The sequence below is a fragment of the Vicugna pacos genome, chromosome 3, assembly GCF_048564905.1.
Source record: "Vicugna pacos chromosome 3, VicPac4, whole genome shotgun sequence".
Taxonomy (NCBI): Eukaryota; Metazoa; Chordata; class Mammalia; order Artiodactyla; family Camelidae; genus Vicugna; species Vicugna pacos.
Window position 1 is genome coordinate 85,907,888 of NC_132989.1, and position 26,260 is coordinate 85,934,147.

Consider the following 26,260-nt stretch of genomic DNA (forward strand, 5'->3'; position numbering starts at 1 on the left):
AGCTCATTCTGTGACCTATTTTTAGACTGATGAAATGGGAACACAAAACTTATGCCATTCTAATAGTGTTTGATCCCTTCTAATTTTTCTCTAGGAATGTATTAGCTGATCTTTTCAGGTGCGTGTTTTAAAGAGCTGTACGTAGGACAAACATATTTCTGTCAGTCTGTTTTATAGCCACCTTTGACTTTTATATGATTAATATTTAAAATCAACCATGACTGATAAATTCTGGTTTTCCTTTGACATTTGGTTTTGTCGTTTTGACTAACAAAAATTATAAAACATGAATGTTCTTGTAATAGAATAACTTTTCTATGCAAGAATTTTAAGACAGTTCTTTTAGGTTGAGTATTTTAGTATTTGTGGCTTCTGTTGACTCTTTGCTTCTCTATTAAAATCAGAGGACATAGAGTAAGAATCCATGGAATCAAAATGAATGGTTTGAGAATTCTGTTGTTTTAAAATATGATAATTAGTAAGTCTATTATTACTAGGCTAGATGCAGAATTCTTTTTGAATACCGTCCAGGTGTATGAAGCTGTTGATTAATTGGTAAAATGTTTATTATTGATGTTTAATTGGATGATATAAGTAATACATGATTAATGAATGTATCTGGACAATTAGGAAAAGTGAATACATCAAGGAATTTATTATAATCTTGACTCTGTGCCATTGAAATTCAGTACAATTCAAAAGATCAAATTATAGGACAGGAGTGTATAAGGTAGGAAGCTGTCTATTCCCAAACAAGGTTTAATTTTGCTGAAAGAACTATGTGTGCTCTGACAGTTGCTGAAATGTAAACAGGTTAACAAAGAATTCAGTCAGTTCAGGAAATTACAATGAAGAAGATACGATAGAGTTTGGTAGTAATGCTTTAGTTTGTTCCTGCTTGGTGATGAGGTTGAGAGATGTAAGTAAAAGATGGAGCTTCAAGGATTGGAACCAGTATATTACGTGAAGTGCAATCCTTGATTTTTCACTCACTAATTCCTTTAGTCAAATATTTTTTGAAGACCTACTCTGTGTGGAGTGGGACTGAGCATTAGGTCACATCTCAGCCAAGAATGTGTGAAAAGTAGGCTAACACATGTAGAGAATGTAGCTTTCCTGGGATTTAGAGTAAATCTTATATACCAAGAGGCTCATCCTAACAAAAAGTATGTGGCATTTAGGGAGAATTATGACCTCCTAAAATCAAATGGTTTGAGAGGAGGTTGCGTGACCCAAGGATTTTTAAGTTCAAGAGGAAAGAATTAAGTGTCTTAAGTTCAATATATGCAGATATGAAACCATTATTCACCAACAGAGATATGCTCAGAAGACAGGTGAGTCAGAGTTCAATCAGATTGTCAATCCAGGGGAAAATTCTGAAATCAAGGGAGAAACTCAAGAAATTAGGTGTAAAGATAGGCAGATACTAAGAGCCCAAATGACGCTGAAGTGCAGAATTCTCAGGAAGTTCTGCACATCCTATGGTTAATTCAGGAGCTTGGCATGACCCCTGTTCCTTCCCACTAATTCCTTCCTCTGCCCTTTCAAGATATTTCCGAGGCTCTCCATCACCCACTTCCCAACCTTAAGTTTAATTTCTCACTTCTTCAAAATAGGAAGAGGCATGACCTTGTGTTCCTTATCAAGTAAGAAGAAATGGCACAGGATGAAACAACAATGACTAATGGAGTTAAATTAAATGAAAGTCACTTTTGGTAGATCTTAACAGACTTAATGTCTGTGCACACACACTGACAGATGCTTGTGTGTGTATATGTATATCCTGCATAATTTATATGTTATATATATGTACATAATTCTGTGTTCTTATCAGTCTTCTCTTTTAATGAGTTTTCCTTACAACTTCCACTTAAAAATTCCTATAAATCTCATTCACATCAATTTTTCTCATATGGTCTTTTCCTACTGTTCATGCAGTCACTCTAGTGCAGTTTTATGTATGTCAAGCAGGATTTTAGGAGCTGGGAATAAAAGAGATTTAGAACACATCTTGTCTTCAAGGGACTCATGGTTCAGTGATGGAGACCTTCATGAAAACAAATATTTGATGTTAATGAAATTTTTGAAAATAATGAAATTAAGTGGGGGTAAATATAAGATAAGGGATGACACAAAGATAGACCTAGTCCAGCCTGGTGGTATGATGGGTGAGTCCTGTCTCACTCTTTTGAGAATGTCTTGCTCTCCTCAGCTTACCTGTCATACCCATCAGGCTGTACCAATTATACTTACGTAAATTGAAACTCTGAAATTTCTTCTGTCTTCTCTTCCCGCACATTCTCATTTAATCTTTGCAATTTGATGCCCAGAGAATAGATGCTATTGTTATCTCACAGATAGTGAGACACAGGACACCTAGATGCTTAGACATTAAGTGACTTGATCAAAGTTACTTGGAAAAGGAGGTGTAGGAGTCAAATCTGAGCATTTACACTCAACCAGTGTACTCAATACAGAAAGCACTGTACCCAGTGTCTGGTACAGAGACCGCCCACATGTTGTCTGCTGCTTCTTTTATTATTATTATATGAACAATTTAAAGTCTTCTGTGCTGGTATCATTCTCACTGTATTGATAAAACATAAACACCTTACCCTGCTCAAAACGTCTAGGACTTTCTAATTATTGTAGCAGCTTTTATCATTTGTTTTATCTCTTTATTTAGAGGTCTTTCAAGTCAAACTCTTATTCTTGTGGTTCTGACTAGTGCTGAAGTCATGCTTCCCTCTTCTGATTTCTTCAAGACTGCCTTCTGAGGCAAAGTCTTACCTTATTCAAGGTAGTTCCTCAGACTTTCAGGATCTTCCATCAACATGTTATTTTCATATTCTTTTATTCTTTTGATTCATTCAGTCAGCAGATATTTACTGAGTACATATTATGGATTCAGGCTGAATTCTAGAATATGGTGGAGGTAACAATGTCAAAGCAGGCATAGTCCCTGCGTAGACAAGCTAACAGACAAGAGAAAACTCTAAATGTGTCCTTCTCTCCTTGATTAAAGCCAAATATTATTTCTTATAGGCCTAAAACACATTTGTAAGTTAATCCCTTCCATTCTTTTTTTTTTTTTAATGAGGGGGAAGTAATTAGGTTTATTTGTATTTGGAGGAGGTACTGAGGATTGAACCAAGGAACTCGTGCATGCTAAGCACACACTCTACCACTGAGCTCTAACCGCCACCCCCCCAATCCCTTCCATGCATGAAGGGATTTTTTTTTCATACCATCCAGCTAGGCTGAGTGTTCTGATCCCTCTGGAGGACATTCTGTAGTAATGCTCAGGGAACTTTTTTCCTGTATGTTTTTTTTCATTTGGGGAGCTTTTCTTTTTTTTTTTTAAACTAATCTCAAGCCTTTCTCTTTAAGCTTTAATTAATTACTCTGCTTGTCTCGCTCTATTATTTTTATTTTTCTGGATGTTGTGCAAGACACCAAGCAGGATCCTGGGTAGACAGATAAATTAATCTCTCAAAGGATTTTCCTTCCTCCTAGTGACTTGTTTCAAAGCCGAGATACTCTGTATGATTCCAGGCAAGTCTATTCCCCTTTATCTCTATTTCTTTATCTGTAAAATGTGGTAATAATATTTCCTACAGCATATAATCCCTGTGAGGACTTAGATTAGTTAATGTGGGTCAAGTACTTGGACACTGCCTGACCCATAGCTAACACTTCTGGAAGATTTACTTTTTATTATAATTATACCCTTACTCCCTCACACCCCAAAAAAACACCTTTTGATAAAGTCCCGTTTCCCCAAGGTCTCTGAGGATAACACAAATCACATGTTGAATGCATTTTCTTTTTGTGGTCACACCTCTCTGCCTTCTAGACAAGGTGATTTTTTCTTTCATTGTATACCTGTTTAAACTGAAAAGGCCCTGGAAGGGACCTCACTGGAGTGTTGATAGTGAATGTTTTTATCCCTTTCTACCATATCGCCTTTCCTTCTGTTTTCGTATTCCACCTGAAAAATCTCTTCTGTCTGTCACAGTGCCTCTTAATTGCTTTCATTCTGTTTGGCTTATGTATTTTAACCACATTACTAGGGAAGTGAAGCATCTGGCATTTAACTGAGTTGGAAGCAGTGGTCACACTGCAGTGACATCACAGCTCTGATAATTTTTCATCTTAGAAATTTCCAGTTCTTAAATCTGTGAACAGACTTTTATGCGCTCGTCGGTGGTCTTCTCATGATTTTGAAATTTCATGTACCAATTGATAGAATCCAGAGAGGAAAATTTTCATTTCTTAACATGTGTGATTTGTTACCATTTATCAATAAGGAACCAGACATCATCATGTTCCCTTTTCTTTCTCTGACTGAATTCTGGAATCTTGGTTGGTTGTGCCAAATGACTTGTTTTCTTTCCTTAATATTCTAATGAGTTATGTCTGAGTTGTTTTCCCACCCCCTATCCTGGCCCCCACCCCCATCCAGTATACTCTTTAGCAGTCTTGTCTTCCCAGTTGACTTTGGAAAAGGCAAAGAAATGCTACAAAGCAGTTAGCTGCCCTTTCCGCTTCAGTTTTCATTGCCGCTAGTTGTCAATCAAAAGGAAAGTTCATGAGGATTTTTGTTTGCACTTTATTTTCTCCTCTAAGGAGAAGACAACTTTTCTTGTTCAAAAGGTGGTGAGAGTAGTATGGAAAGTGCAGGTTGTGTTCATTTACCCATTTACTTCAGCCCATGCAATAGAGATTGAATGGTTTTTGAGGATTGTCAGCTAAGCCATTTTTTAAAGGTTGCTTCTTTCAGCAGCCAAGCTGTTATATGAAACAGATGTTGACTCTGTCCTGGTTCTTTGTTTGCCTGGAGGAATACGCCTCCTCATAGTGAAAGGTGCTGTTTCTTTGTATCCTGCTAGTTATCTTCAGCTGCCATTAATCTGTCCAGGTTATTTGCATTTCTTAATTTCTCCAGAAACTGTACAGGGCAAACTACTTAACAGACAACCCAGGGGGCACTGCTGCCCGCTTCTTTTAATTTCTGCTTTTTGTACCCAGGCCATTTAATGTCTTTCACCAAAATAAAACTTTCTTCCTTCAGAATCTTTTAGTAAAACTTATTTTGGAGGGAAGAATAGCCCTTTAATTTTTATCTGATGCAATCTCACAATCCTGTGTACATTATTATTATTTCCTCTAAATCACCACTACCACCTCCTATTGAAAAATTAATACAACTAAATACCTATTAGTTTAACGTACCCACTAGCTCTGAAGATCATGCTATACCACAAAGAGGAGGAATCAAGACAACATAAACCAATAAATTGGTTGTGTATTAGGAAAAGAATCAGCACAGGCAGACGGACTTGGAAAGGTTATTACGACCACCTGGCTTTAAGGGACAAGTGGAGTTTGTAGGTTCTTTGCTGTGTAGGAGAAAGAAACTTGCCATTTAAAAACTGAGACATCTCCAGACATAGATATCTGTGAAAGAGAAGGCAAGAAATTGTGACCCTGGCAAAGGAACATGACAGCACAGAGTGATGAGGGCCCAAGTATGGCCAGGTCCGCAGGCTACCTTCGGACCGTGCTGTAATCTCAATCACAGTCAGCTCCATACAAGTAAATGTGTGTGTTCTGTATGTGCTGTATAATTATAAGGAGGAAATGTGGTTCAGCAAGAAGAGTGTAGCCTTAATGCACTCTGTCCCCCTCTGCATTTGAATTTCTTGTTGTTGTTTTCTTATCTGTAAAATGTAAGTCTGAATAAATCATCACTGCTTATTTCCCAAGGGGTTGGGCTGGAAAAGAAAAGTTTAATTGCCTAAAACCCCTCAAGAGAGATGCTTTAAGAATAGACAGTGGTATTCCCACTAATTCTCTTTTTATAGTTGTGGATCCAGTGTGATATGTCATATTGAATGATCGAAACTTCTTGCTATAGTATTGTTTCCTTATCTAGGAAAAGAAGCAGACCTTTATGGAATGGGAACAGCCAGTTAACTCCTGGCTCCCTGAGCTGTGTACTTTCTCACTTAGGCTTAGGCTCTACTAGGGGAAATGATATTGGTATAAAGCCAAGTCACTTGGATGTGAGTTAAAAGGCCACAGCTATCTGAATTGGTTGAACAGGATCCCAGGGTGGTGGTGTTCAAGCGTTTTTTACACTTGCTAAGGGAAAATGGAGCCAAACAGTCAGCAGAGCCAAATAAATGAATCTAGGGGCCCAGAAGTCTGTTACTGGCTGATGTAGACCTGACCTTAATTTTTGTTTTCTTCTGGAGAAGTGCCCTAGGAAATTTTTTTGAAATCTGTCTTCCCAGTCATAGTTTAGCATAGTGCTTAACAATTTGCTTCTTCTCAGACTCTACGTATATATATCGAATGTTCTAGAAACTAGTTTCCTGGCGTTTTAAACCTCTCACACACTGCCCTCTGCCCTCCACCTTGGCAGTAGGGATCTCACGTGCCTCTGAGGTTGCTGCTTCACTGCTGTTTCCTCCTTAGGGGCAATCAGGTCATGTCCTGTCTTCTAGCTCTACCAAACTTCCTCACAGAACATTTGTGTTGGGTTCTTAGCTTAACTTCTTATCCCTCGCAGGGGAATAGGTATTTCTGTTTCTCCCAGGGATTGCCATAATAGCAACTAATTTTCATTGTGTATTTGGTTTCACTGTGATATTGCTGCAACAGCACTGGAAGTCAGGAGACCAGTATTTTCCTCTAACAAAACAAGCCAGGGGACATTGGGCAAGGCATTGAACTTTTCCATCGCTCCCTTCTTTTTTAGCAGCTGAAGATGCTGATAACTGTTCTTTTTGGTATAACACAACTAGTTTATTTTTTATATAATTACTTATAGTGTCTACTTCGCTTCAGCCTCTGGGAATCATAGAACCAGTCACTAACAACTGTGCAGGACTATAAATTATTTTCTCTATTTTCCTTTAATCCTGACTTTGTCAATTATTTTTATTTTTTGTACAGTAGGTATTTTAATAAATCTCAGTTTTTGTTTTGTGTGTGTAGTGTGAGGCAGACCGTACATCCATGAAATAACAAATAACTAATACAAACTTAACAAAGTTGCTGTCACTGTGTTCTTTACTTTGAGAAACATTACAGTCTGATATGGGAAGTACTGTAACAGGACTGAGTACAAGATGCAACTAGGATCATATAGAAAGGACAAAGAAGGCATCACAGAAAGGCAGTCTAGGAAAAGGAACAAATGAAATGAAAGTCATGGAAGTGACAGTGGGCTTGGTATACAGTCTTGTCCATAATAAACCAAGCCCGCTGTCACCTCCTTGACTTTTGTCCCATCTGTTCCTAGGTTTTTTCCTCTGTTATGTTATCTTTATCCTCTCTATATGATCCTAATTGCATCTTACACTCAATATTTTTACAGTATTTACCAAATTGTATAAAGTTATGAAGAACTGAAAAGCACACTGTAATCTTAAGGGTTTGTTGTAGTATAAAATATATCCATAGTTCTAAACTAGAAAGAAATTTGCTAAAGTATGCCCCAGGATGCTAAAGTAATGGTAAATCCTTCAAAGGCAAAATGTGTTGTTGTTGTTTAATTCATTTCAGTGAAAAGTTAACGGATACTAAATATATGCTGAGCCCTGAGGATTCACTTTCTGCCTTGCACATGTGCACACACACACAAACACACACAAACTCTTCTGAACCCATTTCTTTGGCTACTTTGAGGGACAGTGATGTTGACCATAACAATTATGGAAGTTCTCATAAAAATTAAGTAGCTTACTAGATTTCTGTAATTGGAATGGCAGCTTGACAATGGTTGAAGAGATAATATGTTTGTAACTATTCATCACTTAACTAGACTGGATTGATTCTCTGACACATGCTGGAGCCAAACAAAATAGAACTGGTAGGATTTGTTTTTGAAGTGTCACAAATTTGTTCCTTTTAATTTTTTAAGGTCCAAAATATTGTTGAAAGGCTCTGTTGAAGATGCTTGATTATTTTAATTTTGGGATTCACTGGTGTTTATGGCATTGTTGTGAGAGGTAATAATGTGACGAATTTAACCTCATATGAAGTTAATTTTTTTTTAACATGAGTATGGGAAACTTTTATGATTGAAAATTGAAGGTTGATTTTTTTTTTTTTTGCAACTAGGTCTATTCTCCCTCCCTTGCCGAAATCTCATGAAATGACAAAAAACAAGCAATAATAAATTGAATCTATAACAAAGATAGACTTAAATCTGTAATAAAGAAAGGAAAGCAAGACAAAGCTTGAGGTACAGACAATGGAAACATGAAATAGAAGGGGAATTCATCAGGATTATTAATCAGGGAGCTTATCAAAGTTATTAATTGAGGCTTTACATTTGGAGCCATGCCTTTATTTTTCTTTTCTTCTTGTGTTAGGTAGTGGATAGCAGCTGTGTTTACCCACAACTAAATACTTGAGTGTGGGTGCTAGACTCAGAGAGGCGGGGCAGTGCCCCAGTGATATACTGAATGCCAGGTGGGTTAGAAAGCCCACACACAAGGGAGACAAGCCGCTTGTCTGTCCCTGTTAATCACTGGAAACAGGCAATGGTAAACAAAATGGCTGGCAAACAGAGATTTTCAGAGGATAAGCATATAATCATAACATACCACAGTATGAGGAAAACCAACACCACGAAAGAAAGACACCCAGTCAAAAGTCAGAAGAAAAAAATTTCCAAGGACCTAGAGGTAATAGAGTGGTCAGAAGAAGACATCCAGAGGGATGGAAGGTTTTATATTCATGAAAAAGAACATAGTTTAGAATTTTGGAAACCAAAATGTGACTAAAAATTTTTAAATGAAAACGTCAGTTGACGTTAGATGTAACTTAGTGAAACTAAGGATTGAGCAAGGGAATTTCTCCAGAATGCCTGCGGAAAGTAGTACTTTGGAAGTCTGAAAGAAAATTTAAGAGAGATAGGAAATAGTTACAGAAGTTCTAACATCCCTCTATGAAGAGCTCTAAAAGGAGAGTAAAGAAAAACTAGAGAGAATAAAATAATCAAAGAAATAATAGAAAAAGAGCCTCAAATATGAAAAAGAATACTGAGATTTAGTGAATCTTCTGAGTGCCAAGAAAAGTCCGTATCTAGACATGATGTGAATATCAGTTGGTGAATGGATAAACCAGTTGTGGTATATCCATACAATGAAGTAGTATTTAGCAATAAAAAATAGTGAACTGTTGGCACATGCCACAGCATAGATGAAATCACAAAGTTATTGTGCAGAGTGAAAGAAGCCAGACACAATGGAGCATGTAGAGTAGTATTCCCATACTGGAATAAATTTATATCCTATTTATATAAGATTCTAGAAAATGTGAACCAATATTTAGTGACAGAAAATATCTCAGTGATTCCCTGAGGGATAGAGACAGGAGGCAAGGGGAGGGGTGGAATGGAGGGATTAAAAGGGTCATGAGAAAAATTTGGGGGGTGATGGATGCACTTATTATCTCGATTGTGGTGATGGTTTCACAGATACACACATTATGTCAAAATTTATCAAATCATATCCTTTAAATATGTGCACTTTATCCTATGTCATTTATACCACAGTAAGACTTAATATTAAAAATATTTTATACCCCTAGAAATTGAAAGATACTCTTTCAATCATCTCAGGTTAAAAGTCATGGAAGTATGTTTTGTGGAGGACTTAGTGCCCTTTTCTTGAACTGCTTTCCAGTAAAGGGTTATTTTAAATAGGCTACATTAACGTTCATGGTTTAAAAAAAGATAAATGTAATTGGGAGAAGACTCAGAAAGAAAAATACCAATTTCTGGATAATCATATATAGCTGCATTGTTAAGATTAAATATATAAGTACTTAAAACTGTAAGATCAAAATGTTATCAAATCCATCAATTTAATGTGTATATTTTTAAAATCTCAATGCTAATAAGACAGATTGATTTGTCTGTGCTCAGCAGCCCTCAATTAATGAAAGAAATATGTATGACAGATTCATTATACAAAGAATGAGAGATTCCTCAGAATAAACCAGTTGTGGTACATTCCATAGAGATGCTCAAAACCATAGTTATAAAATATTCTCTTCCCAATCCTAACAGTTATATTTCTGAAAAATATTTGTGTTGGTGATTCTGAAATTGGCAACATGCAAGTCTTAGAGAAAGGTGGAGGTTGAAGGGAAAAACCAATAATAATAACACTAAGGTGAACTAATGTATTAGAAAGCATCTGATTCCAAACCACATTAGAATAATTAGTATTTTTAAAATATATTTTGTGTGTGTGTGTGAAATACCTTTTTTTGGTTCAGGAATGGTCTTCACTGCTTTAACGTATTTTGAGCCAATTTTAGGCTCTCCGGATTGCACCTCTGGTTAAAATTTCTTAACCTGACCTTATTTTGGCATAAATAGTAGTGTATTTTTCATTTGTATTTTCCCCTTGTTTCATTTTTGCAAGTCTCGACAAAATGCCTGGTTAAGATTGATAAGGCATGTTTATCTATAATAATCCACACATAATATGGTAAGCTGGTAGAACGTAAAATATTTTTTTCTCTCTGTACTTTGCTGCCAGTGATCCCAAGTTCTTTGGTGTGGGAGCCACCACTGCCGCTTTCTTGTTCTTTAAGGTGATGACATTTTTTAAATTTGAGATACATAAATATAAACCCCTTTATCTCAAAATCATCGTTTGTGGTACAGTCAGAGCTGGTGATGGGCTTACCATAGTATTAAACAGTTCACACTTCAGGGCTTAGAGGCTGAGTGCTAATCTTTTCTTGTCTCAGTTTTCTTTCTTTTTCTTCCAAAGTCCTCTACATAGGTTTCAGTATCAATACTTTTTTTCCTCTTACTAATTAGATTAAATCTCAGTAAGTGAGGATGGACCTAATATTAGCTGGGAAGATAAAAATGCAGAATAGACTTCTTGGAAACTTAGTTGTCAGATAAATGTGGATTTTTAAGGTAGATAATCATTAGATAGATGCATTTATATTTTTTAAATGTGGGCTTTGCTGCTGTTACTCCTTTATATAAAGTTGTCTATTTTTGCAAAATTTATCAAATTGTGGGGCATGGTCTTTTCTTAAGCAGATGAAAATCTGTTTAAATGGTAATGTGTTAAGATCTAGAATGATTATACCTTAAATCTAGAATCCAGAAAATTACCTAAAGATTTTATCTGTATCTCTGAACAGATACAGATAAAATTTCCTAGTCACTTTAGAATCTAGATGTGTCCGTAAAAAAATCGTGAGAGGCTCAGGCTGTGAAACACTGAAAACATTCAATTCTGCAGTGTTCTTAGATCCGGGTGAGAATGACTACAGGCAGCAACAGCTGAAATTTAAGAATTGAAATGTCGATTACTCCTCATTCTCCAAAACTGGTATATAATAAATTGGTTTTCTAACAGTTCCTTCAAAAGTTTGTTTTCTCTTTCTGGGTTTATCATGTGTGTTACTTATTATGAAGCTTAGTTAAACTCTTGTTACAGATTTGGATGAGGACTCAAAAAAAGAAAGAAATCAAATGAATCCACTGGGGGATTCAGGTATACCAGGAATCATACTGTGACCCAACTGTACCAGGAATCATCTTGTGGCTAAAAGAGCAATACTGTACACAAGAACCTTTTTATTCGGTGAAGTTATTTTCTTTATTTCGTCAGGTCTTTGAACGGGCCCGTGTATGCAAGGGAGCTGAGAGGGAAGACCCCAAATCAGCCCCATACTTCTACCAAAAATGAAGGAATAACAATTCAGGGCGAAATACATGAAAACAGCAAATACTTCAGATGAATTCCAGATACCGAGGCAGAAACCTCTTGTGTTCTACATATTTAATTGTCAGCCTTTGCCAGGGCTCATGTGTTTTTATTTGTTTGTTTCAAGCAACTTTGTCTCCTCTTTTTAAGGTTAAATATTTTGTCCTAGTCCTGTCCTAGGCAGGCTCCATGTTTTGATGCGTTGAGCTTCAGAACTTCTTCACAGCGGTCTTTTTTTGTTTCAGGTATTAAACATCTTCTTAACCTCTATCTACATAGGACCCTAACTCTTCCCTAGTCTGGTTACTTCATGGAACTAAAACAACACACAGCTTTCTGCATGGCTGAACCTTCCCACCCTATGTCTTTTCTCTCCTTCAGGTTTCTGAATTTTGTTTCTCTTCAGGTCAGTGTAGAAAAAAGGAAAAAACAACATCAAAGAAACTATATATGTCACTTTCCCTTAATTTTTTTTTCTTTTTTTGTATTCTGATCTGAAAGAGGTTACAGTATAATAATTTGGGGACTCTGTTCCAGCTAATTCTGTCCTTCTCTAATCAGCTCAATCTGAGGCTAAATGTATTAAAATATAACACATATATACATATATATATTTTTTATGCATTGGAGAGTGAGGGTGTGATCTTAACAAGCCTTGAAAGTTTTTCTCTACCAAAGCTTTTGTCAGAGACTAATGGTCAATCTTCCCATTTAATCTTTAAGAGCCAATTTAATAAAGTGAGACTGTTTGAAAACAAAATTATATAATATGGTTTTCCTCTTAGGAGATAAAAGGAAAATCATTTTACATTGCCTTATATAGGAAGCATTGAGTACTACCCAGATTTAAAGGATTTAAATAGTTTACTTCAGTTTGATTATTTGCATGCAGTATACCATTACAAAGAATTCTTTAGTGAAGTGGTACTGGGCAGTTTGATAGGACTTTGATATCACCATGACACCTCAGCATGATTATCATCTTTGGATACTGTCCTTTTGCAAAAATCAGTAGGATGTTCGTCATCTGTCATTTAAAATATTACTGAGAGCTTGCTGTTTCAAGACGTATAATTGAGCTCTGCTTTAAGAAAACCCTATGTATAAAATATATAAAAACAGATATAAAATGTATAAAAATACAGATTTATACATTAGTAGGTTTTATTGAGTCATTTGTAGTATTATAAAAGAATTATTGGTTTTGTAAAAGGTTTCACTCCAAATTTTCTTTAAGTATTGAAGTCCCAAATATATTTTAAGTTACTTGATTTTGCTAAGTATTATCAAGACCATTTCTAAGGTATAAATTGATTCTAAAATTATCTTTCATAAGTCTTAGTCTGTGCAGTGTTCCACTTATTTCCTTGTTCTCCTTTTCTTTAAAAAGTATCCTCTTTTAAAAGGATGCTAGTCCATTTTACTTGGTTTCAGAAATCCCTGAAATCCACCAACATGCAACTTTCATATACAACTTTAACTTTAAGTTAAATTGCTTTGGGAAAATTAAAGACTGTTATGAAATTAAAATCTTATATACTCCTTCGTTCATCATCTGGGACAAAATGTCTCTGAAAGAGGACAAGAGAGCAAAGAAATGAGTACAAGATAAGGAAATCTAGTAAGTACATAGACACTTTTGAGATAAAGCTCTTATTCTTCTCATATCTTTATATCTTATACCTTGATAACTGTCCTAATCTCATCTTGATTTTTGTTAATTAGAGAAGCTGAATTGTTAATCTTGATTGACAGTATGTCTATTAACATTTGTATTTTTTGTGCTACTGGTTTTCAAAGTTTTGTCTCTCTATTTTTCACAGACTCTTCTCTCAAATAGGCTGGGCTGGGGTACCATTTTAAAGGGAAATCAACCAAGAACTGGGAAAAATTAGTGGCTTGCCAGATGATACCCTAGAAGTGTAAAGCCCTACAGACCCTCAGAGGATCATGTCTTCCTAGCATCGAGTCCCTCCCTGGGAAACTTGTCCAGGGAGTTCAATGGGGCAGATCACCAGAGAAGGACACAAGGGGGCAAGTACAGGACAGCCATGTGCATCCTTTGGCCCATGTGCTGACCATATGAAACCTGCTTTGGGACTGGAAAATGCCTGACATGGCTAACCTAGAATATATCACTTTGCCCGTTCCTGGCACCATCCGTGTTTTTAATGTGCAGTAGGTGCTGTTGCACTGTTTGAACGTTGTTGCAGCTTGCTGACCTAGGGGAGCCTGAAGCAAAAAAAAAAAAAAAGTTATCTGCTGCAGTTCTAAATCAAGTCTTAAGACAACAAAACAGTTTAATATCTGTAGCTGGAAGGGAACTGTTTGGAGCTGTGTAACTGGCAGGCAGGAGTGGAGCGCCTGAAGAAGAGATGATTCTTGGACCAGTTTTGGACACAAACTGCACTAAACTAAAAGAAACCCAGGCAGACTCTTCTGTCTGGCTTCCCAGTAAAGTCAGAGGGGACAGTCCTGGCAGTACTATGGATTTGTACGCTGGGAGAGATATAAACAGCAAAACTCTCAGTCCTGTGGCTATAAAAAGAAATATTTTTTTATGATGTATTCGTTGTTTAAGAGCAGACTGTGAGTTTTGTTTAATGTTTATGCCTGCGCAGCTCAAAACCCAGAATTCTATCTGCTTGACTGCTTAAGCTCTTTCAGATGTTTTTATTGTGTAACATTTTTCTGCAGATTCTTCTTTTAATGTATGTGGGTTTTTTTTTCTCACAATCTGTTAAAAGATCAGTTTTTGTGAATCTTGACACTGTGATGCTATTTCATGGTTTTAATTTGAATGTGAGTTGTTGCAGCTGGAAGCATATGATTAATGGCACAGGCTTGTTTGTTGCAAAAACAGATGATATTTTACATGCATTGGAAATTTGACTTGCTTACATTGTGCTGGACATAAAGTCACATTTTAATTCACTTTTGAATTCTGCCTGTAATTTGAATTACTCTTAAATATATAGGTGTATATCTCTGGTGATGTAAATGGCTACTGAAGTTATTTAAAGGATGGTTTGAAAAATTGCATAGTAAATATATGTTGTCCATGAGTTGACTGGCCAAGGTTTTTGGTGGTGGGGTGGGGGGTTTGTTTGTTTGTTTTTCCTGGGAAAATTGTTTTAAATCAGTGAGTCTGGGAATAAGCATTAAAAAAGAGGAGAAGGGTATGATTATAGAGTTTAGAAATTCATTCCTTTTGGTTGCCTATGTATTTTTATATACACTTAAAGTTCATCCACACGACAGAATGATGCTCTTGGTCTCCCCTTCCCTGCTGGCGTGTCGGAGAGAGTTCAACCTCATGAGACATGGGGGTCTCTTACACATGACCTGCCATCCCTGTGGGTTATGGGCACATTGGCTGCAATAGCCCTGGCCAGCCTTCTCAAGAGCAATGTCAGAAGAGTTGTGTACGCAATTTCCTTCAGAAATGAGTCTTGCAAATGATTTGAGGCCTGTTATGGCATTCTCCCTTCCAGCTTTCATCTCATAAAACAACATGAAACCATACTTGTTAAATCAGGTGTCACTTAGTAAAACTTGTTACACCAGATAGGGATTGGCTCTTTTCAAATCCCCGAGGTGTGGCTATAGAGTCTCAAATTGAGGACTTCCACGGCTAGAAAGTCTGTGTTTCAGAAAGCATGTTTATATGCCCTACTTAAAGAGTTTCAGTTACTACCATTAATTATGATTTACTAAAATCTAACTTTCTGCTTCTTTGCACAGTGGACCCAGTTCAGCTTTGTGGAACCAAACTCAACAAATAATATGTCCTCCCTATGCAGTAATTCAGGAGCATGAAGCTGGCTGTCATACACTCTAAAAGATCATTTCTAAGCTAAATATCTTTCGTATCTTTAACTGTTTACCACGTTAGATGGTCTCCAGGTCCATTACCATCCTGGTATTATTCTTCTGGACAAGTTTTAAATTGTGGATGGTCCCTTGTAAAACATGTATACAGAGGCGCCATGCTCGCGATACGGTCTGACCAGTAACACTATCATCTCTCTCCTGTTGGGCACCATATTTCTCTCAAAGCCACCAAAACCACCACAGCACCCCCATTGTCTCATACTGAATATGCTGTCAAAACACCCAGCTGTCTTAAGTCAGGTCTCTTCTGTTTTTAACGCATAGTCGACTTTTTTCTTAATTCCAAGTTCCAGACATTACTTATATCTCTATTAAATTTCACTGTATAAGCACTGGCTCATTGTTCCAACATGTCAAGAACTTTTTCTTTTTTATTCTGTCATCCAATATATTAGCAATTTCTTTCAGCTTTGTACCATCTGTAAATCTTGAAATGATACCTTCAAAGATTTTATTCAATTAAAATTTATAAACATGTATCAAATTGTCTACTCTGTGCCAGTCTCTTGCTCCCTGCAAGGGATAACACGATGACTAGAATGTAATCATTCCTTCAGGGAGCTCACAAGCTATAGGGAGTAATAGACATGCAATTATCTAACTATAATGTAGTGTGATAATTGCTATAATGGAGTTATGTGTAAAGTACTGTGAGAACCAAGGTTGGTTGCAAATCATAGAAGACCCAACCCCTTCCATGTTGGTGCAGATCCATGAATTTTGAGGTGTGGCTGTTAAATCACTTATGATGCTGCCTAACTACTATCATTGAATTTACTTTTCTCTTTCTTTCTTGACCAAGGATACAACAAGAGACTTGTTAAATATTTTGTTGAGATGGTTTCATACTATGGTATTCCCAAAATGTACCAACCTGGCAAGCCAGCCCAGAAGGAACTGAGGATTATTTTGAAAGGCTTATTTTTAGTGATGCCATAATGATTCACTATGATCCCATTTTTAAAGCTGGTGTTCTATTTGCCTATCTCTAATCTTCTGGTAACTTCCCCATTCTCCATCATTGCATAGCAATGCTTGGAGTAGTTTCATGATCATATCTGGGTTTTTCTGCTATTTTGGTATGTAATCTGTCTGAATCTGGAGACTTGAATTAACTTACAGATGCTTGATGCACCCTTTCCTGTCTTCACATTTCCCTTTCTCTTGAGTCTTTTCAGATTGAAAATCATTCTTTTCCTACCCTTTGTTTTTGTTTGGTTTTTTGCTTGTGTGTTGTTTAATATTTTTGCAAGTATAAATTCATTTTAGCCTTTAATCGTCTTTCCCCTTCTCATAGTTTCATCCTTCCTTTATCTTCCTCTTTAAGATGACTGATCATAGACTGGTTTTTCTCCTCCTCCTCCAACTGTTATATTGAAATCCTTAAGTCTAGCATAATTCACTATTTTCTGGTATTATGATCTCTAGGATAACATATCAGCCATTTCTTCTTTGATGGTCACAGTTAAGTCCAAAGACGTGAACTCATTGTTCTTGCATCTTTTTTTATTGCCAACTGAATAAGGTAAAAATTTATCATAACTGAGGACTTTATAGCAGCCATGTGTTTAATGGCACCTGGCTCTGATAGCATGACTGATAATAGGAACATACTTGCTACCAAGACTGGACAAGTATTTGGAGATGAACAGTGTTGTATGGTACTGCCAACATTTGCCATTCTGTCTCTCCTAGGTATTCTAACCTACTCCTTTCTTACTGACTCATTTTCCCCAGTACATTTGTCAGTGCTAATTCAATCTGATTTCTGGATAATCTGGACTCTTTAATATGGTGTGACAATTTCTAATGATTAATAGTAAAATAATTTAACTCTGTTCTCTGTCCTTGGTAGACATTTCCTGTATCTATGTTGTCCTATGTATTTTGGCATAGATCTGACACCTATAGTATAGGTGTATATCTATCCTGATTTTTTAAACAGCACTTATTTTTATTAAGTTTATAAATATTTCTTTAGATAAGATATTAAATAGAAAATTCAATATCAAAATATTTCTATTAGAGATGCATTCTAAATGTTATTGCATCTTTCTACTGTTGCAGGTTGTCATTTAGACTTTTTTAGGCAGTTTGATAAATGAAAAATGGTACCATATAATTTATTTGCACTTTTCAATAACTGAGATGAAAATTCATGTCTGTATCTGCTTTTTAATTTTCTCTACTTAGCATTTTGGCATTAAAAATATAGCTATTTTTATATACTGGTTATTCCAGGTGAATTTTCGGGTTGAAAGATTCCCCTGAGATTTTGATTGGCAATGCATTAAGCTCATTAGTAAATTTGGAAAGAATTGAAATATTTATTATGTTTAATCTTCTCTTCTAGAAACATGATATGATGCTTCATTTATACAAACGTGTGTGTGTGTATGAGAGAAAAAGAGATTCATAGACATTGTGGGATTTTTTTCCATATAAGCATATTTTATTATTGCATGGATTTTTTTTTTACATTTTGTTTTTTAATGTGATAATAAAAGGATATTTTAAAACACTTTAATTTTGTTTCTAATCACCTTATGGAACCATATATTCTGAATTTTCCAGTTGATTCTCTAGGGTTTGTAGGTATGCAGTCATCATCTGCAAATAATGGCTACTCTGTGTCCTTTCCATTGGTTGTTAGACCGTTTATATCAGTTTTCTGCCTTATTTTATTGGCTAGAACTTTAAGAATGATGCTAAATAATTCTGGTGATAGTGGAGTCACATTAATTTTTATATCCTTTGCGCCTAGCATAGTACTTGACACAAAGAAGGTATTCAGAAAATGTGTGCTGGAGTGAATTTACTTGAATATAGCTGTCAAAGAGCTTTAAAATTCTAGTTAGTAAACTAAAAACTGTGTGTGTAAATAATAATAGTATAAAATAAAAAGTTACACATGACATTAAAAACTACAGATAATAAACTACTCTGGCTGTTGGGTGGAAAAAATGATTATGCGCAAATGCAGCAAAAGAACTGGTTGTGGTGCAGGTGGCATTTAATGCATGACTTAGGAATCAATTATACTTGGAGATCTAAAGATAGGGAGAAAGGAGATTCCCAGAAGAGGAAAACATCATTAGCAGAGATAGTAGCATTTGGGAAACATGGTAGATTTAAGGCAAAAACATGAGCAGTGCATTTTGGCTGCTGTAAAGTTCCCATAAATGGTATGGAAGAATTCAAGATTAGGAAGGTCAGTTGGGTCAGACCATCAGGAGCCTTGAATGACAGGATAAGCTCTTTTTCACCAATGCTCCCCAAGGTGTTTCACATCAGACTTGTGGGAAATGATGATATTTTTATGGCATATTGGGATAAACAGCAACTGTGTACTGATAGAGATGATGACAAAAAATGGAAGGATTATGCCCCAAGCCTCACTAGACACCAGTGGCTACAGTATTTCAGCACATCTGTCGTTCTTCTGAGGGACATCTATGTTAAGAAGAAGGTAGGATTTTTATCAAGGCAAATTTTCTCTCTCAGATTTCAGTTTAAAGATGTTTTGAGCTTTATGCCAAGCACACCGCCATCTCCCCTCCTTCTCTTCTCCCCTCCACACACACAGACTGTTGACAGCTACCAGATATGTTTCCAGTTCCCAATTCAAGTATCCAGACTCCTATTCATTTACTTTTCCTTCAGAACTGTGGCTTTGAATTGTAAGAAGAGATGACCATCTACCCATGTCCCAGGTTCCTTAATTCCTACTCAGATTGTGATTTACCAAAGATGAATTCTAGATTTTTCTGTGTATTGTTACGCTTGTTTTATCTGACTTGCTTTTGATCTTGTGATGCTTTTGAAGAATAACTAAAATCTTGGTACTAATGCAGCTGAATTTTGACATGAAAATCTCTCAAGATTACCTATCATCCCCCAGTAAGTAAACATATTATCTCTGATAATTCTTTCAGAAAACTAGTATATGACTCTGGAACAATAATTAATCAAATTATTTTACTTTCAATCTGAAAGAGATATTGTAGAATGTAAACAAAATTACCTTAACAGATAATTTTTCTGTAAAAAGGACTTCCCTTGATTAAAGAAACAAGTTTAAAATACCACACACAGTACTATAATATGACAATGTTAACATCTTCATCAGCTGTTGCATTAACAGTGAGGTTACTTCTCAGAGCACTTGCTTTGTCTCTCTTGACAATTAACCAGTTACATTAATTGAGAGTATAAAAACTGATTTTGATCTAATACTTTTAGACATTTTAATACTAATAATGGGTTAAAAGCCTTACAATTTGATTTTAAGACTTAGAAATTCTTCTATGTTATACCTCTCACTGTAGCATATCACTCGGACCTTTTGGAGACAGCTGAAGCTGTCCTTTTATTGCTAAAGTATCATTTTTGAACAGCTGGATATTTGATATAAAAGATTTCTTAATTTCTTTTAGATGTAATGATGGCATTTTGATTATGTTTTCAGAAAGAATCCTTATCTTTGAGAGATGTATGTTAAATTATTTATAGACGGAATTATTAAAATATCTGAAATATGCTTCAAAATAATACAAAGGAGGAATTGGGATGAGGCTGGACTAGACAGAACTGATGATTGTCAAGGCTGAGAGATGGTGTTCATCATACTTTTCTGATTCCTGGGATATGTTTCAAATTCTCCATAATAGTAAATGAAAGTATTAGTAGTATAATTTATCACTTGATGAGCATCAGAAACCCTGCAGTACTGTCAAGGGGCCGAGTGGCTATTCCATGCTGCATTAAATCTGAACTGCTATGCTTTTTGTTTCTGTTTTTGGCTTTTTTTTCCCCTTCATGGTTGTCGATCTCTTCTTCTCTCTTTTTCTTTTTAAATTTCTTAATTTTTTGATTTAGTCTCTTTTGTAGCTATTCCTCTTTGCTACTGTCCACGTTCCTGTCTCTGGTGGGTTCTATCTCTTCTCCATCTCCTGCGTAATGATTTACTACTTCTAATATGCTCTGAGTAGGGAGCCAAGAAATGAAGTGTGATCACATATTTTTTCCTAGGCAAGATTTCTGTGTGGACCTGAGGGACTTTTTAGAGTGTTAAGCATATGAGCTTTAAGATGTTAATTTGAGGACATTTCTGTTGGCTCCCCCATGGCTCAGAGTTTTTAGTTGTGTTCTGGATGGTTGAGGCATCATATAAATGTTTAAATATTTTAAGTACATTGTACAGTCATATGTCTTGAGGCTGCAGGGAGGGGTTTTGTTTTGTTTTTAGTGCAATGAAAATGACATTTGGAAACAAAATTATTTTATTGATATCTCACTGAAAAGAAATTTAACTTTCCAATTTTTATTATTAAAGAATCAGAAGAGTAAACATGCTCTTATGGGAAATACGCATGTTGCTAAGAAGTAAGTTAAAGCCTAAATAACATAGTATCGTAAAGATATTATCAACTCAGTGACCTGTTGGACTGTGAGCTCATGAGTCAGGCAGGGGCCACGTCCAGTTAATTTACCACTGTATTGCTGTTGTTCAGGGCTGAGTCTGGAACATAGAATTCACTCAATAAATATTTGTTAGTTGGTTGAGTAAATGAGTAGTATAAATCAGATGACTATTTTTAATTCAGCCCATGAATTGAATGAAGACTATATACGTTTTCTTAAATTAGCTCACTGAAATAGCCAGAACAATTAGTCTTGAAACAGTGCAGAGAACTGTCAACCTAGAGTATCATAAAGAGTTGGACATGTAAAAATACATGCATTGTTGCAAATGTCCTAACCTTGAAGGGATAGGCAGGTGTCTACTCAATCTTCTCCCTGACTGCAAATTCATTTCTAACTTTGCATTAGTTATCTATTACTACAAAGAATGGAGAAGGTGATTTCGTAAAAAATGAAATTAAAGAAGCCATCACAATGTGGTGATGTTTGGGTTTAGACTTGAAATGTGCTTTGGGTTTTTCTAGGTATGCCATTGATGGGGCAGAGGAAAATGCACGGTGGCGTTTCAGAGTGTCCAGGAGCTTGGCATTTACTGGGGGGTAGATGTGGGTGATTGACGACTGGCCATTAGGAACAAGGGATAAGGGGTTAAGAATGACTCTTAAGTTTCTTAGTTAGTTTGGTTGGCCGCCAGTCCCCAGACAGGGAACCCAGGAAGCTGGTTTGGAAAAGAATGCATGGTGAAAATGACTTCATCTGAGAACAAGTTGAGTTTAAAATACCTGGGAAACATATAGAAAGGAATACATGATAGACTATAAGAAATAAGAGTATTAGTGCTTAGGCGAAAATTAGGTGAGAGCATTTAACTGACCATTTTCACGATACAGTGTGAGTAAAGACATTCCAAAGGAGGATGTGGAAAGTGAGAAGAAAGAATTCTGGGAAATATCAGCAGAGGTAATTCTAAATCAGAGATATGTGTCCTCTGAAGGCAGAGGCCATGTCTTTTTCATTTTATTGTCTGTGTAGCCCAGCACAGCGCAGCACATAGCAGTAGTAAGCCCTCAGAGAAGGTTTTTTTTTTTTAATGTTACCTTTGAAAGAAGCATTTTGAGACTGTAGTAGGTACTATTTACTAGAGCAATAGTGAGTTGCAGGTAAGACCTAGGGTGAGTTATTAACTTTTTCTCCCCTTTAGTTCATTGTTCCACATTTTGCAGTGTTCTCCCTGGCTGCAAATTCATTTCTAACTTTGTGTTAGTTATCTATTACTGTGTAACAATTTACTATAGAGACATAAAAAATAAAACAACACTTTTCTTTTGTATGTTAAACATAGAATTACCATATAACCCAGCAATTCCACTCCTAGGTATATACTCAAAAGAATTGAAAAACAGGTGTTCAAACAGAAGTTTGTGTGTCAGAATTCATATCAGCTCTATTCACAGTAGCCAAATCGTAGGAACAACCAAAATGTCCAATAGCAGGTGAATGGATAAACAAAATGTGTACAGTGGAATATTAGCCATAAAAGAATCGCCTTCTAAGCTAGAATTGTTGGCAGATTTTGGTTCCTGGGACATGGTTAGACTGAAGGCCTCAGTTCCTGGCCAGAGAATGTCCTCAGTTCCCTGCCACTTGTGCCTCTTCAGCATGGCAGTTTGTTTCACAGAAATATCCAAACCAAGAAGGCAGTAGAGCTAATCTGCTATTAAGACAGAAGTTACAGTGTTTTGTAACCTAATGATGGAAGTGACATTTGATCACCTTCACCACATTCTGTAGGTTGGAAGTGACGCGGTAGAACGGCCCACACTCAGAGAGAGATTACACAAAAGTGGCAGTACCAGAAGGTGGGGACCATTGGAGACCATCCTGGAGGCTGCCTGCCACAGAAGTTAAGGGGTTATCATTAATGTTCCTGCGAGGCTTTGGCTGTTTACATTGGGACAACCATATGCTTTTGCTGACAGAATTCTCCTCATGTAAATCCAAAAATTATTTATTGAGTAGCTGTGACTCCATTATGGCAAGTATAAAGAAAGAGGAAATGTGGTTCCTGGCTTTATGGAAATGTAAAATATAGGTCATTTCTCTTAATGCTTCCTGTTGTTGTACAAAAACAATTGCTTGGACATTCATTATTCACAAAGATGCGTGAACCTTAGATTAATTTGTGTACTAAGACTGTGTGCACATATTTGATGAAATGACCTGATTCTTGGCATTTTAGAGCAAGACCATCATTTTCCTAATTAAGGAAGAGAGAAATCTTGAAGGATACAAACCAAAGAATCAAGGTGAGGTGGATAGTATCTTTTGCTTTCCTAACTTAAAAAAAAAAAAAAAAGACTTAGCCATTTTTTGTAGGAGAAATTATTCAGAGTAGTAACAGACCTATTATAAAAATGTTGAAAATAAGTTTTTTTTAAGGACCCTAATCCTGATCTGACCCTGTCAGATAGGCATACTTTATTCATATCTACCTTTTAATTGTTTTCACTTAATCTGGATTAAGAAGGGCATGAAAGGAGTGAGGTATCCTCATTAGTCAACTATGAGAATAAGTCTCAACCTAATATCAGAGCTTTAAGGAAACCCCACATTGTGGGACCCTTCTGGAGACCTAATACATATTTCTTTTCATTTAGTCTATTCTCAGGCAAATACAGTCTTTAACTATCCCAGTCTAAATAAAACAGTAGTAGGCTTAGGATCATTTAAAGTACACTCTCTCTTTTCTTTTAAGTGTGTTCTTCATGGGAAACTTTATTTAGAAATGAAACGCTTGACCTCAGGCAATGTTTCAAACTCTGTCTTCTCTTTGGCTAGTGCACTGATTTCTAATCTTCTCAGGCCGAAACACTCTATTTTGTGGAATCCTCTGTTCCCATACACACTTACATTTTATAGTTAATTAAAATTAATTTCATTTTGAGAACTCCACTTGCCTCTTGAGATAATTGGAGACATCCCATAGCATCAAAGATGGAAGGCTGGGGGTAGGGTATAGTTCAGTGGTAGAGTGTGTCCTTAGCATGCACGAGGTCCTGGGTTCAATCTTCAGTACCTTCATTAATAAACAAACAGACAAACAAACCTAATCCCCACACACACACACACACACAAAAAGATGGAAGGCTGGCCATGATTGATTTGGAAATAGTTACATGTGAAGAAATCTGTTTAATAGTATATAGGATGTGATTATACTGTTTTAATATATTGTAATAGTGTAAAAAAGGAGGTCTTATGACCTTCAGATAACATTATAATGATTCATTCCCCTAGCTTTGATTATAGAGACCATTTGTTTGAAATTGTCTTAAATAGAGTGAGCCTGTCACCACCATCCCCTTTACAAGGGCAGTTGGAAGCGCAGGGGGATGCTTACTTCCAAGAACAGACAAAAATGGACTGCCTGACTTCAGAAAGAAGCTCACAGAGAAGAGTATTTCAGACAAGAATTATGAAGGGAGGGAAGGGGGGTGTTTTAAGTAAAATGAAGATAGGAGACTGCTTATACTCAATTCCATGGGCAGATAACCTACCTATTCATTCTTTCATTCACTTATTCATTGACTTAATCAGCAAATACTGAGTACTGGCCCTGGACCAGAGTCTGCACACACCCCTCAAGACACAGAAGTGAACCCACTAGTCAAGGAGGACCTTGCAGACTTCTGGCACAGTTGATTAGTAGAACTCTGGCTACAGTACCTGGTGAAATTGGTATCTTTACATAAAAGCTATGAAAAAACTGAGAAAGTGGGTTATAAAAAGTTGTAAGAATTCCTAAGAGCCCCTTTTGTCCTTAGATGTGTTTGCTTCTCTCCGATTCGTAATCCAACTCCATTTTATTTAAAAGGAGTCTCTCGCCAGAGAAACAGGTGAAAAGAGCACTTGCCCACGAATGGCAGCCCCTCCCTTTCCCATGCTCCCTGAGCGCTCACTGGTAACCATGTGAGCCGCTGAAAAGTAGGCCGATTTTTTGATCGTCTGTGCTTTTATAACAAAAGCGAGGGATATGTGCAGTGTAATACTAGCTTTGTGTGTATGTGTTTGTATTCCATAGGTCAGCCTTGTAGACAGCATCAACTCTTTGACATGACATCAGTTTGTGTTGGTGGTCACTTCGGGTTTTTTCATGTAAAATATATGAGAATGTCACCTTAATGTTAAATTGATTAATAACACTATTGCTCTAAAAATCTATCTGAAGACCTCTGTACTGAAGGAACGTGCATTTTCATCTGAACAGGAGACACCTCTTCTTTGGTGTCAGGGATGAGAAATCTGGACAGCAGTAGGGGAGGAAGAAATTGAGGAATGTACAGCACCAGAGGCTGCAGGAGAGGCAGGATAGAGAAGAAAGTTACCAGGAGAGAAAAAAGTGTCCACCCTAAATAGAAACTGGCTTTATTTTTATAACATTGGCTATATTGGCAGTGCAGAGGGATCTGTTATTCTCCTTTGCTGTTCCTTTCAGCACCTGGTAGAATTCTACTTCCTGGCCTTAGAACTCAGATTAGTTCTGTGGTTCAGTGGTGGCCAAATAGTAATAACAATAATAAGAACATAATAGTTAATACTTGATGAACATTTGGAATATTCCAAGCACCATGCCAAACAAGGTATTTAATCTCTACAATCCTATGAGGTACCTATTATTTCCTCCCTTTCATTGAAAAGGAAATCGAGGCTTAGACAAGTAATCTGATTATCCAAGGTCACTAAGATGACATATGGCAGAACAAGGTTTCAGACCCAGTGAATCTGGCTTCAGAGGCTATGCTATTAATCACTGTCAGCTCTGTCTCAGAGCTAGCCTGATTCTCAGGACTGAACCCAACTCCAGTGCATTGCCTTGTTTTCAAGGAAAATTGTGAACCAAAATTCTGAAAAATTTGAAACCTTCTGAAAATTTTGAAACATATCTGATCCCTAAGCTGACAGCTGCTCATATTTATTTATGGTTTGTAAAGTACACTGACTTGTCAAAGTACGTAATTCAAATCATAGTGTACAGATATTCCTTGATTTAGGATGGGGTTATGTCTCAATAAACCCATTGTAAATTGAAAATATTAAATCAAAAATACATATAATACATCTCACCTACCAAACATCACAGCTTAGTCTAGCCTACCTTAAATATGCTCAGAACACTTATA

General features: G+C 36.4%; 1 protein-coding gene across 7 annotated transcripts in view; it reads left to right on the forward strand.

The window, feature by feature from the left end:
* ARL15 (ARF like GTPase 15) overlaps positions 1–26,260 on the forward strand; it is a 386,198-nt gene that overhangs the window by 147,724 nt on the left and 212,214 nt on the right. The window lies entirely within an intron of this gene.